Consider the following 22,711-nt stretch of genomic DNA (forward strand, 5'->3'; position numbering starts at 1 on the left):
GCTCATCAGCCAAACAAAGACAAATAAACATATAAATACAATCAAACACAGATACAGGTCCAAAGGATGACTGAATTTAATATCCAATAGGGAGAGAAATTAAGAAAAAGAAGTTGCACTACAGTGACTTCAAACAAAGGCAACTGTTGAAATCCAAAGATAAACACAAGGCAATTGAACACTCATTTCCCATGATCGGTTCCATCGTTTTTAAGTCTAGCTTTTGTCTGTTAGCGATTTGCAATTAAAGTCAGAGAAGAATCTCAAATGGCAATTATGAATAAATTTACCCACAGGAAGGAAAACGACAAAGAAATTTTTAAAGCACACAAAAAAATTATAACAGCACGCAGAGCGGTAGTCTGTTTTTCATTTTAAAGTAACTCACTTTAACCGTTTCCTCTTGGTTTAAGACTGTGGTCATAATTAAAATCATTCATGGAAATGTGAATTGAGAAAACCAGTCATTATACTTGAATGTTGAAAATTCCTAATAACTAGTGCCACAATATGTTTAGTACAGGTAAACACTTCAAACCTAAAAATTCAGTACAAGCTCTTTCTCTTTCTTTCTAATGAAAGATGTTTGCTTCATAGGTTTATGATCTTCTTTTTAAAATGAAAACGCTGGAAACAGAAACACACTGCAACTAGAGCAGGGCGATATGACCAAAAATATTTATCACGATAAACATTTGAAAATTTGCGATAACGATATAACTGATGATATAATTGACAAATGAAAATGGTAAATGGCCTGTATTTATATAGCGCTTTACTAGTCCCTAAGGACCCCAAAGTGCTTTACATATCCAGTCATCCACCCATTCACACACACATTCACACACACAATTGACACTAGACAAAATACTTTACAACTCCACAACTTTATTAGTGAAAAAAAACATCAATGTATTTTCACTTAAACAAGCAGCTGTTTTTTATGTGTATTAAAGTTATATAAAAATTTAACAGTGCAAATGCAAATTCCTCGCTGACAGTTTAACCAAAAGGCATTTCCAGTGGAAACTGGCCGACATATCCTCAGCATAACCATGTATAATATCCACAAAAATTAAAAGAAGTTATACACACAATACGGTAATATTATGTTAAAGCACAGTACGTATCACTCCGCCAGGCTCCTGACTACGATAGCGGTAATGCTCCGACAATCCATCAAGCGGTGCGGCTTCGTAGCTTAGCAAAGTTGTACTAAAACATTTGACAGATTTTCGAGCGCCGTGTACATAAAATAGTTTCGAGGTCAGTAAACACAACCAGAGTTCATACATAAGGCACACGGGGTTATAAGGGGCACTGTCGATTTTCAGAAAAATCAAAGGATTGATTTTAAGTGTGCCGTATTTTCCAAAAAATAATAACGACGGCCCGCTAGCATGCGCTACCAAAAATAGTGCTTTGTTGTGTATCTGACGGACGAAAGCTAAACCAGTTCCACACTGAAGTTGCAGCATTTTTACAAACCAATTCTGGTTCATCCGTTTCATTCAACGATTTGCTTTCGCCGCCATGCTTTTTCCGACATGTACGTATGAAAACAAAGGCACTGCCCATGCGCGTTTTACCCATATTCTATCGTGATATTTCATTTTTCTATCGTTGCCCAAAATTATACCAGTATTACCGTGAACGGTATGATATGGCCCAGCCCTAACTGCAACAAGTTAAAAAAGACTAAAATCAAAACTTCAGCCTGTAAATTAAAGGGTGGTAGAGCAGCCCAAGATTTTTCCTCCAGTGCTCAATTTGCATGTACTTGAGTAATAATGGATTGCATTTATAAGTGGATATACGGAAGCCATTTAACACCATTAACAAAACTTAACAAAACTTTCTTTTTTAACTTTGTTAAATTTGACATTGCTCTCCACTACCAGTTTGTCCCAGTATCCCACAGGGCTCTGTTCTGGGCCCAGGTCTACGTACTTATAGAATCACAATAAAGCACTAAACACTAAATCAGTAATGTGTGGATATGCATTTGTTCCTATGAAATGTATATCCACAGAGTTTCTTTATAATTTGCTAGGAAAACAGGAAATAGGTGCAGTGACAATTCTAAAGAGCTTGAAAGTACACATTTGTTTGTTAAGACAGCACAAACTCTCTTAGGCAAGCTTTCTTGTAATTTCTTTAAACCACAGGTCTCAAACCCACGGTCTGGGGACCACTTGCGGCCAACATCGCCCCTACTTGCGGCCTGTATATTGACGTGAAGAAAGATAATGCAATTTGGCCCTTGAATTTTTTTGTTAGGGTGTATTTGTTTATTGTTGAGTGCAAATTATTTAATATGAAAGTAATATAAGCAGCAAGCACAAACATGTTAAAGTGTTAGTTCAGTAAGAGAGTCATTTGTAAAGAAAACAATTTTCACTAGGAGTCAAAAACTAATGTGTACACTTATGTCTGCATTTTTTTTGTTAACTACAAACAAAATGATAGCAGAAGTGCTGCCACGTGTCTGGCAGCACTTGTCTTGAAAGTAAGAAGAAAAACTGGATCATGAAGGGACTGGAAGCCAATGCAGGAAGCCCGGAAGGCTGGTCTTTCCTTTAAGTTGAGCTGCTGCATTTTGTATAGCCTCCAGGCAAGAAGTAGCGACTTATCAGGGCTGACATCCAAAGAATTACAATAGTCTAACTGAGAAGTAATGAAGGTGCCTTTTACTGTCTCAGAGTAACATGGAGGGAAGCAGTACTTCACCTTACTGAGAAGGCTTAATTGAAAAAAGTTTGTCTTAACAACAGAGCTAATCTGTTGATCAAATGCTAGAATGCTACGCTCTATGGTGTCAAATGCAGCAGTCAGATCCAAGAACACAAGAATCAACAGTTAAAAGCAGGACACTAAAAACTCTTAAAAGGTCTGTTTCCATGTCATAATATGAAACCAGACTGGAACTTCTTAGAAATTTCAAATAAATCCAGGCATGGTTGTAGTTGGTTAAAAACTACCTTTTTAAAGTCCTTTGGTAGAAAAGGGGATTCAGAAATGGGCATGGAATTAAAGAGGAAGGAAGAATCCAAGTTACTTGGGTTTCAAGGTTGTACTACAGCATGTCTAAAAGCAGCCAGGACACAGCCAGATATCAGGGAGGAGTAAATCAGGTCAACAATACATGGCCCAAGGGTATTAAAAACATCTTTGAACATGGGGTGGGATGCTGATCTATTTCAGTTAAAGGGGAGGAAATTCTCAAAGACAATGGACATACAGGAGAAGCAGCATGATCGAAGACCAGAGAAAAAAGTGCTGATAGTAGAAATCTTTTCTTTAAGAGGTCTAATAGCTCTCTGGTATTACAAGTAAGAAGTTTCTTAAAATATAGAAGCACACTTCATGATCCCTTTGCCATCTTCTTGCATGGATCCATCACTGGCTTAAAGCTTTTATCCTAAAAGAAGCCACCACATCCAGCAGATCAGTACAAGTAGAAATCAAAGAAGCACAAATTCAGAGGGACTCAGATTACAGTCCTAATGCTGATTGTGAAGCACAGACTCATTAAAAGCTGATGACAACGCTGCTAAAGGATTAATTGTCACAGTTGGTGACATACGTTTTACAGTTTAACTTGGGAACATGTTAAACAGCAAAAATGTAGAAAATATGCATGTCACAAATCTCAGCAAAACATAAATTTAAACCACATGACAATCTGAACTCACCAAAGTCTTGTACATATTCTTGGTTGACAATAAATCAGCACACAGAACAAGACTGTTGAAGCTTTTGACAAATGTCTATGCCTCAAAAGAGAGAATCAGACTGCGACTGCTGACACTGGAAACAGGATTTGAATACAATCACTAGTCCCCTACTTCTGCAAATAATCTCATGTAAGCTGAGACAGATGCCCTGAATGGTTGCGAGGCTGGAGGTTTGATCACCCACATTACATTTTATCCAAGTTTTGTGGGATGGTATCTGATATCAAGAAGTGATTGGCAGAGACCTGTTCTAGTGAGTTTAACATAGATTGGGCATCGTTCCATTGTCTGGATTCACTTACTCTAACATTGGGAACATTGTTAGCAATTCTGGAATGTGGGGCCGCCCTGCTGCTGCGGAGTCGGGGCGGTCTGCCCCCCCCCCCCACCGCAGGGAAAAGGGTAACACCACCTGGGTCTGGGTGCAGTTTCCCCCTCCAGGGGCAAGGGTACCTAGACCCGGTTCGTAGAGTACGCTTGGGGAGTGTGATCGTGTGTACAGCGTCTCTTTATGTCTGTCTCCACGTTGGTTGAGTGTGGAGTAAGTGCATATGAGAGCATGAGGGTGGGAATGGATGTTTGTGTCTGTGTGTGCCTGTATTTCTGTGTCTATATGTCAGGTTGGGTATCAGACGCCACCTCTCTGGGGACATCTCAGGCCCTCCAAGGTTTGGAGGCCTATCTCCCCCCACCACCACTTCCCCTGCCAGTGGCGGACTTCCTCAGGTGTCGGTGCGTTGGTGGTTCTTTGTGTCTGGGGATGGGCGTCCGGGTACACACCTGCTCACTCCTTGGCGGCCGCTTATCGGGGCCTGGAGCCTGGGGCTCGCTCGGGCCACTTCGGGGGTGGGGTGCCCCCGGCCTCTCGGCCTGGGGCTCGGTCACTCAGGCACAGCTGGCTGCCGGCGGAGCTCACGGGCGCGTCACTGCAACTCCCCCTGGCTTCTGCTCCGCGGCTGCTGAGTGAGCTCTCATCTGGGACTCTCCTCAGCTCTTACTGGGACAGTGGCGCGGCTGCCCCTCTGTTGGTCTTCCTTGGTCTCTTGTGTTCTGGGAGCCTCTGCATGTCTGGAGTTTTGATCTCCTCCATACCTGCTTCATGCCCTGGAGGACGGGGCAGTTGCCCCCCCACACCCTCTAGCAGATTATTACATGTAGGAACCTTTTAAATATAAGCGCGTCCATGCTCACAGGTGTAAACACGGGTGATCACACCCACAAACTACACCCTTTTTGGCTCCTACCTCAAAGCACACTGTGTTCTGTTGATCTTATGTGCTGCACAATAATGTTTGATATTTAGTATTTACTGTCATATTCCCATATATCATTGTGATGCTGTTTATTCTATTACTCTTGTTCTCTTCTGCTTGTTTTCTTTTTTCTTTCTCAGCAGGTGACCCAGGTGATCGATATATGCATTTCTTATTTCTGCCCGTTCTGTTGGTTTTTGTTTTTTGCCCTTCTCCCCCGTCCCTCTTCTCAGCTGTTTCTCTTTCCCTCTTTCTTTCTCCCCTTCTTTCCCCCAGTCAAGTCTGTCCCGTATTCAGCAAGTGAAAATAAAATAAACAATAAAAGGTGAATCAAATGGACCATTACAGCAAGGCTGGGATGGTCAATTTGGTAAAGTAAATCCGTTGGGCATCTTTCTTCGCCTTTAGACAATAATTCTGATGGCAAAAGAGCCAAATGCAGAAAAAAGAAACAAACAAACAAAAAAACCCCAGCTGATTAGCAATTCGCTAAGCTAACTCAGGGTTTCGCCTGTGCATTCATATGAATGGGGTTGCATTGGTAGCATCTGAACAATTACTAATAAATGTCTTCAAAAAGCTGCTCTGTTGCTAAGAATAATTAGATTAAATTTTAAAAGACAGTTTTAGTTTTTATTTTCTCAGCTATTGTCTTGGTAGTCTAAACTTTTAACAGTTTAAAAGTATAAATGTAAAAACTGAATTAAAACATGGTATGTTTTGGTCTACAGTCAGTAAGTAAAAATAGGTTGAATTTTTAGCATTATACTGCTGTTTCAAAATTGTTTGTGGTAAAAACAATAAAAACGTTCCCTTCGCCTTCAGGACAGGGAACGGGTCCTGACCGTTGTTTGTGCTTATGCGCCGAGCGGGACTCTGTTGTCCTACTGGGAGACGTCAGTGCTTCTGTGGGCAATGACAGCGAGACCTGGAAGGGCGTGATTGGGAGGAACGGCCTCCCAGATCTGAACCCGAGCGGTGTTTTGTTATTGGACTTCTGTGCAAACCACAGTTTGGCCATAATGAACACCATGTTCGAACATGGGAGTGTCCATAAGTGCATGTGGCACCAGGACACTCTAGGCCACAGGTCGATGATCGATTTCGTAATCGTATCACCAGATCCTCGAACCAATGGTGGACACCAGAGGTAAGGGGAACCACCAAGCTGAAGAAGGAGTCCTACCAGGCTTGGTTAGCCTGTGGGACTCCGGAGGCAGCTGATAGGTACTGACAGGTCAAGCGGAATGCGGCGCGGGCGGTGGCGGAAGCAAAAACTCGGGTGTGGGCGGAGTTCGGAGAGGACTTTCGGACTGCCTCGAAAAGATTCTGTGTTTTGTGAACTTGGAGAAGGCATTCGAACGTGTCCCTTGGGGTGTCCTGTGGGGGGTGCACCCGCGACCCAGACCCGGATAAGCGGAAGAAAATGGATGGATGGATAAAAACAATAATCAAGAAGAATCTGAAATCTGTTCATCATAGAGACTTTAGATGCTATTAAAAAAAACACAGACATAGACCCTGTAGACTCTACACACACAAAAGGATCCACAAACGTGGTGATGAAGTGATACCATATGCACTGGTTTCTAATCTGGAACATAACCTGGGGCCAATTCCAGACAGCATGTTCGACAAACTCTGAGTTTAAAGATAAACTCTGAGTTTAATAAGAGCTTTAATAAGAGCTCAGTATTTTTGGTTGCAGAAAGGAACAGAGAGAGCTGACAGAATTACTTCAGTCAGCTCTGAGCACATTCACCCTGAGTTAAGTAGGTGTAATAATAGAGAAAGAACAGAGCTACAAGATCAGGACTCATCTTGGCAATGGGTAAATGAAGAGCAGAAGTTTTGCAGGATGAAACATTTCAAATAAGGAATTGTAAGAAACTGCATTTTGTTCCAATTACAGATTGTATCTGGACAAAATAAGCAACTATGAACGATTCAAAATGGATCCAAACAGGAAGAACAAGGAAGTAAATGGAGTAAAACTCAATCTGGGGCTCATCTGCTGGGAACATTAAAGCAGAGTTTTTATCCAAAAAGTTAGATTGTTACATTACATCATTACAGTACATTTTTACTGAAGAATTACTAAAAAATGAAACTTTCATAAACTGAAGCTGAAGATGATACAGATACACTTTTAAGAATTTTTGAAATTAAAGGTTAGGTTAAAAGAGTTGGCACAAGTAAAGCCTTTTTAAATAACGCTTCAGTTACTATCACTTAAAGGCTTAGGGTACCTAATCTGTTCTGGACCTCTGTCTGTCCAGAACTTCACTGTGTCTGAATATCTTTATTGTAATGAGACACTTAAATCTGCATTTTTATGTGTACAGATTTGATCGACTGGGGTCACTGAAAAAAAAGAAAAAAGAAAAAAGAAAAAAAAGAGGGACAGAGGTTGACTCCAACACTTGACACATTTGACACCGCATTGAGTGAAGATATCACTTTGACACCGCTTTGTCCCTCCATCCTCGACCTGTCAGAGGTGACAGCATGAATCAATCTCTGTCCAACAGCAGTGGTCAATCACAACACGCCAAAATATGCCGCGTCTTCATACACAGCCATCCTGTGGATTTCCTGTTGAATATGACTCTGCGTACGAGCAGCCAGGCTAAAAATAGCCACGGCCCAGCGTGACCGTGTGCATGTGTGATGTGGGATTTGCTTGGCTTGCTCTGTGTGAGTACTATCTGTGTTCTGTGAGTATGCACGTGCACTCCCCCCCCCTGTATGTTTGTTTGTTGCGTGTGTGCGCTTGTGTAACGTGAAGGCAACCCAATGTGCAGTGACATTCTCCCTCTCAACAGCCGAGAGCTCGTGAGTCAGGCGGCTTTTGCCCTGCGTGGCCCAAAGACAACACAGGCCTGTCTGCTTACAGGAACTGACAGCAGCATGAAGAGGAAGAGAGAGGTAAAAGGGGAAGACACGAGCGAGGCAGATGGGAAAGAGAAAAAATAAGTTTTTAATTGGAATCTAAAATGATGTGGAACAGCCAGGGGAAAAAGGAGAAGATTAGAGCTGTGAATGACACGGGTCTGTCATTTGATGTCTTCTATTGGTCTTTAGTGGTCAGCTGATTATCATAAAACATCACAACAAGGTTTAAAGCACCATCTGTATTTTCCAGTAATCCAGTCAGCAGACTGTCGTTAATCACTTAACAACATTATGTTGTAGCTTAGTTACCATCTTTTGCTTGCATTTCAGTTCAGTGTATTGGCTAAAATATGTAAAATAGCAAACATATATTGGAACAAAAAAGGAGCTGCAGTAAAGTCGGCCAGTGGGTGGATAATAATCGCCTAATAATATGAACAAAATACCCAGAACTGGGAAATCTGCTTTAATGTTCCATTCAATACACATTGAATTTTTTTATTTTTATTTTTTAACTTTTCTCAGGTGGATAGCGCTCTGCATGGGTGTTATCTGGGTTTTATCCTACATCACAGTAATACTGATAAGACAAAAATATAAAGGTTACCTTATTATTCATTTCCAGATTGATATTTTTATTCTTGGACTTTTGCACACAAGGCTGCCCCTCATAAGATCAAAGTCTGATCAGCAGTTGGATGAAGCTGCTGTGCTGACAGTGAGAGTGTGTGCCTGAGATGACCAAGTAAGACTTCTGCTCTCACAGATCCAAGAATAAGAAAGACTGTCTGTATTAGAGTGTTTGCTTCAGAGACTGATGGTGTGAATGTGAATGTGCAGGATGCCAAGACTGGCACAACCAGTTGTTCTGGTTACCTTCTGACACAGGGCCGGGTAAGTTCAGACATTGTTTTTCCCTTAATGAATGAAATCATTATTTTAAAAGCTGCACTTTTTATTTGATTTTGTTTCCTTTCACTAATATTAAAGTCATTTGATCCAAAACATTTGAATATGACAAATATGCAAAAACAAAAACCCAACAACTCAGAAATGAAGAAGGGGGAAGTGTATATACGCACACAGCCTAAGTTATAAGTCTGCAACAGTTTATAAGCTGGTACAGTATTCTTCACTGCTGTTAATAATGATAAACCTGTAGATTTCCCTCCTTCAGTCAGCAACTATACAGTCACATGATGGCCTTTTATTGTCTTTGCAAGTTTGAATGGTTCTTAATTTTGTTCTCTATTTGTTCTATAAGAGAGATGTGACAGGAAGTGCTGCAAAGTCACAATGTTCTACGTGATGATGACCTTCCTGATGTCTGCAGCACTGCTAAGTTTTTAACTTTACATATTAAAGAAGCTGTGGGGAAGTTTCCTATTGAATTGTAGGTTTTATCAGGCGTTAAATGAAAAGGTTGACGCTGATCACACAGATTTGGAGGCCTCCTAACTTTTACTCCTCTCTTGTTTTGTCATTGATTGATTTTTCTTTTTGTAAAACAGGGAGGGACAATTTCTCCAAAACAGAATGTAGCAAATCACAGTTGACTTCATTCATATACAAATGACCCCTTTTTGTTTTTATCTTTAGTTTAAATAGTTAAAACATTGGATTTTTTAAAAATGTATAAATGGGTACTGTGAGCAGTTTTCTAATAACTGATCAGCTGTTGCTTTTGTTAGCTTTTAGACAGGCTTTGAGAGTGACGAGGCCTGAGGTCTATTGAGAGTGTCGACTCCCAGATGCTCACCACCTTGGTTCAGGGGCGACTGCCATAATTTTTTAAGAAGGTATTTAATTGGATGCTCTCAAGAATTTAACTATATAAATGTCTGTACAGTCTAATGAAATGGTTTTAAGTCCCACATTAATTATATTAAATTATAGTTCGTGACTTTTTATATGTAAAAAGTACCAACTAAACCTGTTCTCTGCACCTCATCTACAAATGATGTTACAAAACTAAAAAATGTCACATTTATACCGCCACTCTATTTTATATATGCGACTCTTTTAGGAGAATGGAGCTGTTTTTATTTATTTCTATGGATTTCTGAAGCCCTTGACAACATGAGCTCTTTCTAAAACAATCAGTTTGCATAGTTTTAAAAAATAAATGAGACGCTTGTTCAAGCAAATACAACTAAGAAATCATCTGTTGCAGGTACTTTCACATTACTCAGAATTACTGTTCTAAACAACTAGTATTTACTAACACAAGAGTACATCTGACTTAAATTATGAAGTAGTCTGTAGTTTCTTTTGTTACAACATAAATTTTCTATTCCACTTGCGTTTTTAAGGCAATTGGTTTGCAAACTTTTTCTTAGTGAGGTTAGCCCATTAGAATTTACATTGCACAAGCTCATACTGTTTGCGGTGTTGTGTATGGACAGCGCTCCTTTAATTAACTCCTTAGCAACGCTGTGGCTAACAGCCTTTCTGATGAATATCCAGCCTCTGTGCCAGTCCGCTGACAGAGTGATACTAGAGGGGAGGCTTTTTTCCACAAGTGATTATTAGTTTCTACAATCAAATTTTCCCTTGTTTATATATTTGATTACTTAACCAAATTTAGAATCTATGTGTTGACAGCCAAAACAGTTTATGATACTGAATCGATGCTTGGAAAAAGGTAAATACATTATACAGTGGGGCAAAAAAGTATTTAGTCAGCCACCGATTGTGCAAGTTCCCCCACTTAAAATGATGACAGAGGTCAGTAATTTGCACCAGAGGTACACTTCAACTGTGAGAGACAGAATGTGAAAAAAAAATCCATGAATCCACATGGTAGGATTTGTAAAGAATTTATTCGTAAATCAGGGTGGAAAATAAGTATTTGGTCAATAACAAAAATACAACTCAATACTTTGTAACATAACCTTTGTTGGCAATAACAGAGGTCAAACGTTTACTATAGGTCTTTACCAGGTTTGCACACACAGTAGCTGGTATTTTGGCCCATTCCTCCATGCAGATCTTCTCGAGAGCAGTGATGTTTTGGGGCTGTCGCCGAGCAACACGGACTTTCAACTCCCGCCACAGATTTTCTATGGGGTTGAGGTCTGGAGACTGGCTAGGCCACTCCAGGACTTTCAAATGCTTCTTACGGAGCCACTCCTTTGTTGCCCGGGCCATGTGTTTTGGATCATTGTCATGTTGGAAGACCCAGCCTCGTTTCATCTTCAAAGTTCTCACTGATGGAAGGTTTTGGCTCAAAATCTCACAATACATGGCCCCATTCATTCTGTCCTTAACACGGATCAGTCGTCCTGTCCCCTTGGCAGAAAAACAGCCCCATAGCATGATGTTTCCACCCCCATGCTTCACAGTAGGTATGGTGTTCTTGGGATGCAACTCAGTATTCTTCTTCCTCCAAACACGACGAGTTGAGTTTATACCAAAAAGTTCTACTTTGGTTTCATCTGACCACATGACATTCTCCCAATCCTCTGCTGTATCATCCATGTGCTCTCTGGCAAACTTCAGACGGGCCTGGACATGCACTGGCTTCAGCAGCGGAACACGTCTGGCACTGCGGGATTTGATTCCCTGCCGTTGTAGTGTGTTACTGATGGTGACCTTTGTTACTTTGGTCCCAGCTCTCTGCAGGTCATTCACCAGGTCCCCCCGTGTGGTTCTGGGATCTTTGCTCACCGTTCTCATGATCATTTTGACCCCACGGGATGAGATCTTGCGTGGAGCCCCAGATCGAGGGAGATTATCAGTGGTCTTGTATGTCTTCCATTTTCTGATGATTGCTCCCACAGTTGATTTTTTCACACCAAGCTGCTTGCCTATTGTAGATTCACTCTTCCCAGTCTGGTGCAGGTCTACAATACTTTTCCTGGTGTCCTTCGAAAGCTCTTTGGTCTTGGCCATGGCGGAGTTTGGAGTCTGACTGTTTGAGGCTGTGGACAGGTGTCTTTTATACAGATGATGAGTTCAAACAGGTGCCATTCATACAGGTAACGAGTGGGGGACAGAAAAGCTTCTTACAGAAGACGTTACAGGTCTGTGAGAGCCAGAGATTTTCCTTGTTTGAGGTGACCAAATACTTTTTTTCCACCCTGATTTACGAATAAATTCTTTACAAATCCTACCATGTGAATTCATGGATTTTTTTTTCACATTCTGTCTCTCACAGTTGAAGTGTACCTCTGGTGCAAATTACTGACCTCTGTCATCATTTTAGGTGGGGGAACTTGCACAATCGGTGGCTGACTAAATACTTTTTTGCCCCACTGTAGCTACATAAAACTACTTAGATTAGAATGATAATTCATTCAAATTCAAATAACAATAAACTGAACTGCACTTGGGGGGCCTATCGCAACTTTTGCATCATATGTAAATTCACAACGACATTCATCAAAAAATATATGGTTTTATCAAATATTAACCAATTCAGATCTGCACCAGAAGTTAATGTCTTCTTGTACGGCCCAAATTTGTACTTCTCCACTAGGACTGGGCGATATATCGAGTTTTTAAATATATCGATATATTTTTATACAAGATATGAGATGTGACAATATCGTTTATATCGATATAGTCTATGTTACGTTATAATTATACTTGTGGAGCCACAAGTTTGCCTCTCGAGGTAACCGCTAACACGTTGATGCCTAAAATCCTTTCATTTTCTGAAAAATCGACAGTGCGCCTAATGTATGAATTCTGGTTGTGCTTACTGAACATGAACCGATTTTATGTGGTACACGGCGCTCAGCAATCTGTCAAAAAATGTTTCACTATGACTTTGGTAAGCTACAAAGCCGCACCGCTTGATGGATTGTCTTCAACATAATATTACCGTATTGTGTGTGTATAAGGACCACAAATGGCGCCTGTAAGAGACATGGTTACAAAGAGGATTTCAAACTCCAGGCTTTCAGTTACGCAGTAGAACTTGGGACCAGAGCAGCTGTGAAATCTGCCTGTCTTTGTTATTATGCTCAGCGTCTTTTAGTTTACAATTGTGAGCTTTTTCTTATGCACAAAAACAACATTGCTTTATTTTATTTATGGAGCATTATTATTTAATAAATGCTGATAATTTATTTCTGAGTAATTTTTTCATGTACATCTATGCTGTATGTTAATAAAAGTGCCTGTGTGAGATCTGGGACACAGCTTTGACTAAGAACTCTCTTTTTGTTCTTACTTTATGGCTTTAAAAAATATCAAGATATATATCGTATATCGCCATCCAGCTAAAGAATATCAAGATATGAATTTTGGGTCATATCACCCAGTCCTATTCTCCACCAAGTTTCAGGAAATTTGGCTTGATTGTTTCTGCTCCCACCTACTAACAGACTGAGAGACTGACAAACAGCAGTGAGAAAACAACAGAGCAGGTTGCAAATCAAACAACACTGCCATCGTTGAAATTTTTAGGCTGGTTTAAGTGTGTCTCTTTCTCCAAGTAATTTAATAAGCGCATCAGCAGAACCTCAGATGTTAAACAGAAAGTCAGTCAGCAAGTGAAAGGTACTTATCAACTCTGTGGGAAACAAATCTGTCAGAAAACAGCTTTCGCTTTATTGGCCGGTTCCATCAGCAAAATCTGCTTCACACTGAACGCTCCCAGCCAGGACAGTTGTGCACACAGATAAAAATAGCAGGCCACATCATCCTGAGAACATGCCGAGAACAGAACAATTAAGTTCGGTGTCTGTACTGTCGCACATCTGACACAGATTGTATGCAGATTCTCACGCACACATTACAAAAACACACAAATCGCAACATCCGCGGGCTCATATAGATGGTGATGAGATGCTGCTTTTGCCAATTCCACACAGCCCCAGAATAACAAAGACAATAACAGTCTCAGCCTGCTGGCATGACTTCTTCTTTCCAGGAATCGTTGTGTTTTCAATTCACAGATTAGAGGCTCACTCAACCCGGCCAGCCAATGCAGGCACAGACACAGGCCAACTCTATTCCTACCAGAGCTGCGTGTTTGTGTGTGTTTGACGGGCCGTTGTCACGAAGCTGTCTCTTCTCTCTCCTTTCCCTTCAAGCCTGGCACTTATAATGAGACTTCCAGATGGACGAACAGGCAACATACCACGAAATAACTACTGTTCTAACAGACTGAATGCACGTGCAGGAGTGTGCAGTGCTGGTGGACAAAAAGAAGTAAATTCAACTTTTTTAATTCTGTTCATATCAAAATCTTGGAACGAGCTTTGAAACCTGGACATTTAAACTTTTAGTATCACTATAATTCCACTGTTGTTAGACTGTAATTTGACTTTGATACACTGTGAAGCCATGGGTTTAACTGGGATTTGTGCAGGCGTCTTGCACATGCTTCCACAGTCCACTACAAATATACTGGCATACCACTAATATTACTGCATGGTATTTTCATGTTCTGAAGTGCACGACTGGCAGAAACAACAGATTGTGACAGCATCGATGTGATGTCAATTTAACATAACCTTCTTGTAAAGGACGGTGGGTTTAATGATGCCCTTGCGGTGAGATATACGACAAAATGACACCATGTTAACAAAACTTGACCGAAAAAGACGCCCCATAAAGACTCAAAAAATGAAGGCACTGTTAAAATAACTGAGCCATGCAAAAACATTTTTCTCAGATGGCGCTTTTCCAGCTACTTATGGAGGATAGTGACAATTGAACAACTTCACATCAACACTGGATTTGTGGTTCCATATCTATATAAGGCTCACTGCCCACTTTACTGAGTTAGTACAGTACCTCTTGTGCCTTTTTCATTCAGAACTTTTGTTTTGCCTTGATAATAAGCAGTTTTGTTTCTGTTTTCCTTCATTTACATTTGAAAGTTTCCTGATTATATCCAGAATGCCTATTTTTGTTTTTTGTCTATGTATTTAAGAGACTGTTTCCCAGAAATTTAAAAGAAGCGAAATACAGAGTACATTATACTTTTTGGAGATACAATATTTATAAAGAAAACACTTTAAAACTTTAAGCTTCTGACTGGTTTATTGTATTATGTGTCTATGTTATTTATTTAAAATGCAGTTATATAATGTCATTTATCACGACAGAGAGGAGCAGTTTAAACTTTGCACGAACCCATAGCTGGCAAAAGCCAGTTCTGAAGACAGCTTTTATCGTTTTATCGGTGGCAGAGAAACATGCACAAATTTTTTTGTCTATCTTGATAAGATTTGGTGGAATTTGACAGATAAGCATATTGCGGTAGATCCCCCAGCTGTAACCTGGCTGCAACACAGGTTTTGTGCTTCCGTAGTCATCCTCTGACACTGGGGACGAAGGGTTCTGTTACTGTAAGTGCTTAAATGTTGAAAATAGTCCTTTATGAATATGCGTCTTGGTTTAGGATTGAACAGATACATGCGGCCGACTGTTGGACTGGCCTGCGGTCTGTACTGATGTCAGCTTCTGCCTGCTGCATTTTCCAACTTCCACAAGTGATTACTGATAGCATTATAGAGGTACATGTGCAGAGTAGGGTGAGGAGTGCCCTGCCCCACATACAGTTTTCATATAACACCAAAATGAAAGAGGAGAATAAAAAATGACCTATTTAGGTTTGTTTGGTTTTAGGCTGGATGAAACCATCAAGCTGAAGGACTTAAGTAAAGCTTAAATAAAGTAAAGCAATCAGCCAAAGGAACAGCTTTTAAGTCAATGAACATGTGGGGATAACACACTGCAGGGTATTAAATGATCAAAGTGCATACTCCACATGCACTGTGCTACTTCTCAAATATGACTCATAACATGTTGTTTTTCGACACCATTCACTACAGACAGATTAACTGTCATTTATCCACTTCGTGTTTATGTCTCTTTACAATAAATAGATTATACTGACGATGCTATTTAAGAATACTCACACAATACCACTTGTCAGTGCAGCCAGTGCAGAAATGCCTTAAACCTCCATTCTGTCTAAAGGGCACGGATGGTGATAGGTATGACTGCACAAAGACTTTGGTCCTAGAGAGTTGGCTGAAGAGATGGGCTTAAACAATGAAGTCGTAAATTACCAGTCAATGCTAGCAATTTTGGTTAGCAAGTTGCTTTCAAAAACTATGGGTGCAATGCATAGACACATATTTCAGCTAATTAACCTCCTAGGACCTGGCGTCCACATTTGTGGACATCACATTTTGGGTTGTCTAGACCAAAATACAAAATTTTGCTCTACAAGGGCCTGATATCCACATATGAGGACATTATACTGGCACTGTTCTCTCGAAATTTAAAGCCATTGTCCTCATATGTGGATCTCATTTTTCTCAGAAACAAAAATCAGGTAAACTCCCCCCCCCAAAAAAAAGGTAATTCTTTGTTTTTAGGTCCCAATCAGCCCAAATAGCAAATGGATATTAAAAATGCATGCCATGAAAGAGTTTGAGTCTTAGGAGGTTAATGCTACGTCAGCTGCTCACTCATTCACAGGGGGTCACCACAACAGAAAGCCTGACTGACAGATTTTTTAACCATCTCCTTCTGAGATTGAATGGTGGATCTTTCACTGTGTGTGTAAACCACTACACCGTAGTGTCACAGCCTGTTAATGTTAAGTAATAAACGAAAAAAAAGAAAAAAAAAGATTTGAATTTACTAAAACTAAAACACAAACTTATTGAATGGTCTAGTCTGATTTGTGACTTTCTAAATAATGCTAACTTGATACTTGATACTGAAGTTAGCTATGCTAACTTCAGTATCAAGGTGGATAAGGTATAAGACCTCACTAAGATATTTTGTGTTATCCACATAGGCCTCAATTATTTTCTATTAATGAGTAAACTTAGCTGTTTCAAAATGAGAGACTATAGTGAGCGACTTGCTTTAGAAGCCGTCCGGAAGTTCACCTAGAGAAACTAGTTTTTGCCATCTTCACATTGGCCCTGAGCGGAGGTTGTCCCTTGTGACAGATCATGCAGCATCCACTTAAATGCTGTGATGCAGATGGTTATATCCACAAAACATGCAAATCTCAGCACAGGTCAGGTGATTACAGTGTAGATCTACTTTTTTATAATTGGAAGCATTATTGTTACCTCCACTTGGAGGCTTGTATCCAAGTGGTCAACCTATCTGCATTTATGTCCTCACAAAGAAATGGTAGAATGTGGTCACAAATTTTAAATTGTGGCAAAGGCTTCAACTTGAATGAAATGAGGCTTATTTAGAGTCAAGGCATAAAAGAAAGAAACAAGGAAAAACTGGAAAGAGAATGAAGAACCAAGCAATAAACACACATACACAGACACAATGTGGTAAATTAAAGTTTTTGTACAAATTATTTGCCAAAAAACACCTAAAATGTTTTTTTCTGCCATTGAGAAACAGAAAGCTATAAACACAACACTCACAAATTAACACCTCATAAAGCTCATAAATATATTAGATGTGTGTTTATCAGAGCATTTCGCCTAAGAAAGCTGTCTGCTCTTACTGCACAAAATAGTGCACATGAAAGAGAAACAGGCGGAAAATTTTGCAGAAAGATGCTAAAAAGCAAAATCCACACAGAGCAGGGGAAGCTAATTTAGAAAGCCTCTCACATTAAGAACTTTTCTTATCACACACAGTGAAACAAGCCAGATCTGAGCTTCCTGGATCATTGAGCCTTTTCTTAACTGAGATCACAGGTAGTTAAATACCTCAGTGCTGCAAGGATGTGTGAAAGCTTAAAAACATTTAACCAGATGTGTGAATGAAGAATGCATTCAGTCACACTGCATACAGTACATGCTTTGTGTGTGTGTGTGTGTGTGTGTGTGTGTATCTTTGATCCCCATTTCCCTAGAAATCTCTATCCTTCACTAACCTTTGACTGGTGTGTGTCAAAGCATTAGTCGTTCTTAGTTTGTGTTATCTCCAAAAAATGAACTATCCATCCATCCATTCTCTTCCACTTATCCTTTTCAGGGTCGCTAATTAATACCTAGCTAATTAAGAATTAGCCAACATTGTACTACACGGTTCCAGCCTCATAAATGTGTGTATTGAATTTTGTGCTCACTAAAACAGTGCAGACAGTCTTACTTCAAAGGCAGTTTTACACTGAGCTGTAACACAAGGGTGTCTGTGATTTACACCCTGTGATTATTATTTATAATAATATTATTATTAGTAATAATAATATATATTACTTTGAAATTGAGTTATAAATGGCCATTGTTATACTTAACATTTTAGGGTTATCTAATTTTGCCAATCTTGACTGGCATTAGAAAATGTGTGTGCCAAAAGTCAATATGGGTGTAGTGTAGGCTGCATGTGGCTAAAAGTCACAAGCCTTGCTTCACATACATTACAAGTATGTGGGTCACATTTTGCTTAGTCAAAGCAGCCAGACTCAGATCCTGAGTAAATGCTTGAACTGCATAAAAGTGGAGTGTCTTATACATAATAGATATCTAGATATGTATTAATGTCCCAAGCAGTAGAATGAAGAAAGTACTAGAGTCCAAAGAGAATCCCTTGGTACGAGTAAATATGTCTATTACTATTACTTGGTCATATTTTCAGGTTTTGAAAACTGTTAACATGTTTCCAATCACCACACAGTATTTTATCATAAAAATAAACAAGTAAAACAAAACAAAACCAATGGGTTCATTTCATATAAGGGCCAAAACATTAAGTCACAGATGCTATGCTTCAGAAAATGCCATAAATTTGAGATACGCGTTAGCTTTACACACACACAAGTCTATCTGTAATATTGTAGAGCTTTGTAGAGCTGTGTAAGACCAATGTGGATTGACCTCAGTGGAGACATAAGACTCAGCGGCAGAGAAACAGTTAACCCACAATGCTCCCACCCCCAACGCTTACGTAATATCACAAGCATTACATAAGAGCCCTGTGGCTCCAGCAGAGACAGAGCCACACAGAAAGGAGAGAAAGAAGAGGCAAAGCTGATGCATCATTAAAGGGATCTAAGGAGGCTGCGGTGTTTGAAGAACTGCAGAAAAGATGCTGCTTTATGCAGATGACAGATGGTTTTTCCTACATCTATGACAAAGCATGCTGTAGCACCTGCTGTGTTAGACAGATGCACATATATGTATGCTGCAGTGTGTATAAGGAGAGCACTGTAAGAAGCAAACAGCAGCCCTACTCTCATTAAAAAAAATGACATCACTTTAAAAGAAAACAACAACAACTACGTATGCATTGATCCTAAAATTCTCTGAAACTAGCAAAGAAAAGATGTCTCCTCATTTTGTGTTTTTATGATCGTGGTGGAGTTTAGCACAGTACCATGAAATCTCCCATAGTCATTTAGTTGGACTGACATCTGGTGACACTGAAGGCCACAGCATGGCATTCACATTATTTCAAACTCAAACCATCCAGTGAACGCTTGAATGAGTGAAGCATTCATTCTTAGAGTAGTCATAGGCATTTTCATCTTTGAAGAGAAAGAAAGTGCTTCATCAAAGTATGAAAGTGATTACTCTGAATAACTTTATTCCACATGTCCCCTTGAAAGAAGCACAAACCATTTCAGTATGTTTGCTCCACACAGGAAAAACCGAGCCACCTGATCCCATCATTTGTGTGGGCCAAGTAGGTCTCTCTAATCATCTGGGATTGGCACAATACTAGACTTTCAAACTTGATCCCAAACACATCAAAATGACAAAAAATTAAGGGTCACATATTTTTAAAAATAGATAAAAAAAAATGCAAATAACATCAATAACAATACTGTTCTTAATTTGTCTGGCAAAAAATACAGTAACATAAATTTAAAGTACTATTTCTTCATCACTGTCTTGCTATCTATACGTCTGTGTGAAGTGGTGTCCCAGAAGAAGAGAAGATGGCACTCTTGGTATAGATACTGTTGCAAATGAGAATCTAATTCAGGGATTAGGATATGGGTAATAAATGTAGCAGTGAACCATTAAAAAGTGTGACCCAAACCGGCAACAGATGATGTTAGTCTAAAAAGTATTAGCCAACATGTTTCAAAAGGTAAAACTTGTACTTGCACTTGCATTGAAAAATGCACGTTTGTAAACTACAGCTATAAGTGCATGCACTCACACACACACCCAGAGCAAATCAGTCGTGTAGCCGTCCTAATCCTGCAAATGCATTTTAATGCATTAAGAAGAATGTGTAAGTTTAAGTCTGGTAGCACCACTTGTTTAGTTTCTTACTTTCTATGCTGAACTCAGCAGCTTCAGACAGACAGGGTCTGCACGACATGTGCATGTAAGCAGCAGCAGAAATATGATGTAAATTGAAAATGTTCAAGCCCGTGGCCTTAAGCTTGCTAATCGTTAACACGTTACTGCAGAAGAAAGCATGCAAGTACACACATATACACAAACTGCAGCATGTGGTTGCATTTATTTTCTGCCACAAGTGCTTACAAGTGAGTGGGTGGTATTACCTAACACGTCGGACATTCGTCAGCAGGAAAGAAAAGTGTAGAAATTAGAGAAAGAGAGGGGGGCGAACAGAGAGGTCAATTCTATTTACTGCATTTTCCTGTAAACCGCCCACTAACATCATGTTAGATAAATACAAATAAACAAGTCTTTGTGATGGCTTTTAAGATCTGAAGGAAAAGGCAAAAAAAATAATGCAGATAACTGCAAAAAGAAACACGTCCAACGGAAAAACAAAAGAAAAGACAGCAGGAGAGCAGAGCAGGAAGACTGAGTGAACGGTTGAGCTGCCCTCTGCTCCGCTTCGCTTCTCCATAAACTATCCCTCCGAGTGTCTGCAGCCCTGGGCCACAATTAGCACCATAGGTGGCATAGTGAAGGGGGCGTCAGGTTCACGCTAGCCCACCCTTGAGCTACAGTAGCTGGGCAAGTGACCTCTGTATTCCCTGGGTTGTCAGTGTGGGGAAAAAAACAAAACAACAACAACAACAAAAAAAACTGCTTCTGCTCCTTCTTGTAGCTCTTTAATTGTTATTTTAATACGACAGATACTATAATAGTGTGCCACGTTTTAGATTAGAAGCAGAGTCAGAGGTAAATCTGATATAAGACTTTAAGACTTAACGCTCAGCTGCAGTTTATCACCTTTAAACCTCACAGGACACAAAGATCTGAGAAAGATCTAAGATATGAATTCAGATTTGCAGAAAAGGTGCTGCTGGCAGAGAATCCATAAAAACTTTAAAGGAGCCTTTTCAAAAGTCTGGAAAAACTTTTAGCAAGTAATTTTTAAAAAATGTAATATGACAAAAATGATGAATCTACAGAGAATAATTGAGACTTTGGGTATACAGTTCTTGTATACTCTGCTGAGCAACCACCCAGGGATTCATCTGACCTTCGGTGATAGTGTCAGGCAACAACAACCATTTTAGGCACGTTGTGGTGACTGTTTATGTGATTTGACGCTACGTAAATAAAACTGAACTGAATTCATCGTGCTCCAATATGTTATCCAGCTGGATGGTTTACCAACTGTGTTGAATGGTGTATGTTTAAACTCGCACTTGTGGCCATAATAATTATAATTCAGCAGGCAGGTGTTATCTTTATAGAGCTGAAATCTTTCCCTGAGTGGAAACTGACCTGGTTGACAGAAACCCTCAGCCTAATGTCCAACTTTTAGTGTTGGAGATTCACTTCTAATCTCTCCAGCTCCATGATGCTCACACAGATATACTGTGAGTCTTTTATTGTTGTAAATACACAAGAAAGGACATCTAATATTTACCAATTGAAAGGCAAATTCTGACCTTTTTCTAAAAAGCAATCAAAGGTAGACAGTCCCTTACCATCGCAGTGCCATCTGTGGAACTATCACATAATTCTTAAGGCCCCATGCTGGATGGATTTAGCATAACTGCTTTCATGTTTCTTGATTTTGTGGCCTGTAACTTTCCTATTTTTAGCCACTCTTTCTGCTCCATCAACAACTAAAGCAGGCCTTTGTGCTTTCAGAGACAGATGGTGTGAAACAGAGAAAGTTGAAATATGTTGAACATATTAAGAGCTAAAGAGTAAGATGCTCTTTTTAGGAGCTGGTGGAGAACACCTGATGAAACACATTCCAGATCAAACACAGTGACGCAGGCTTTTAATAAGCTTTGGCTGGGAATCCTCTCTCTCTGTGTCTCTCCATGTTCTGCGTCCTTGTTTCCAAGGAGTTTGTTTTTATAATCCTCTACAGAGACATCATATTCATGGAAATGTGTCTATTTGCAAGTTGGGAGGTGTGAGGTTTGAATCACAGTGTATGGGTAGAAGGAAAACAAAACTGATACTGAAAAAGGAAAATGGATAGATGGTACGGAGGCAGGGATGTAGGACGTCTGGGAGATGAATGACAGCAGACTTTGTGTTGCATTTGGAAAAAACAAGTACACACTAAACAGCGGCGTGAGTGCTTGTGTGTGTGCGTGTGCTACATCCATGCTAAAGGTTAGATGGTAATACTGGCATTTAATCAGTGTGGCAGCAAATGTGGACAGTGAGAAATCAGAGCATGACCTGTGCTGACCTGGGATTCAAATGATATGAGATAGAAAGCTCAATACACTCCTTCACTGTCTCCTCTATGGAGGACTGGGTGTGTGACATGTGACTAATACACTTTGATCAACATTAAAACCACCTGCCCAGTCCAGGTCCCGCTTATGCTGTCAAAACAGCTCTGACATGGCGAGTCAAGGCTTTCACAAGCTCTCTTAATGTGTTCTGCAGTATCAGGCTCCAAGATGTTAGCAGCAGACCTTTCATCTGACTTGTTTTTCCACAACACGTCTTAATGGTGCTTGACTGAATTGAGAAATTTGGAGGTCACATCAACTCAAACTCTGAAAACAGACCTCACTTC

At 40.0% G+C, this 22,711-nt stretch overlaps 1 protein-coding gene across 4 annotated transcripts in view; it reads right to left on the bottom strand.

Moving 5' to 3' along the window:
• The window catches only part of slc24a3 (solute carrier family 24 member 3), a 130,571-nt gene that overhangs the window by 21,924 nt on the left and 85,936 nt on the right, over window positions 1-22,711 (bottom strand). The window lies entirely within an intron of this gene.

This window comes from Astatotilapia calliptera, chromosome 13 (genome assembly GCF_900246225.1).
Source record: "Astatotilapia calliptera chromosome 13, fAstCal1.2, whole genome shotgun sequence".
In the NCBI taxonomy this organism is placed as follows: Eukaryota; Metazoa; Chordata; class Actinopteri; order Cichliformes; family Cichlidae; genus Astatotilapia; species Astatotilapia calliptera.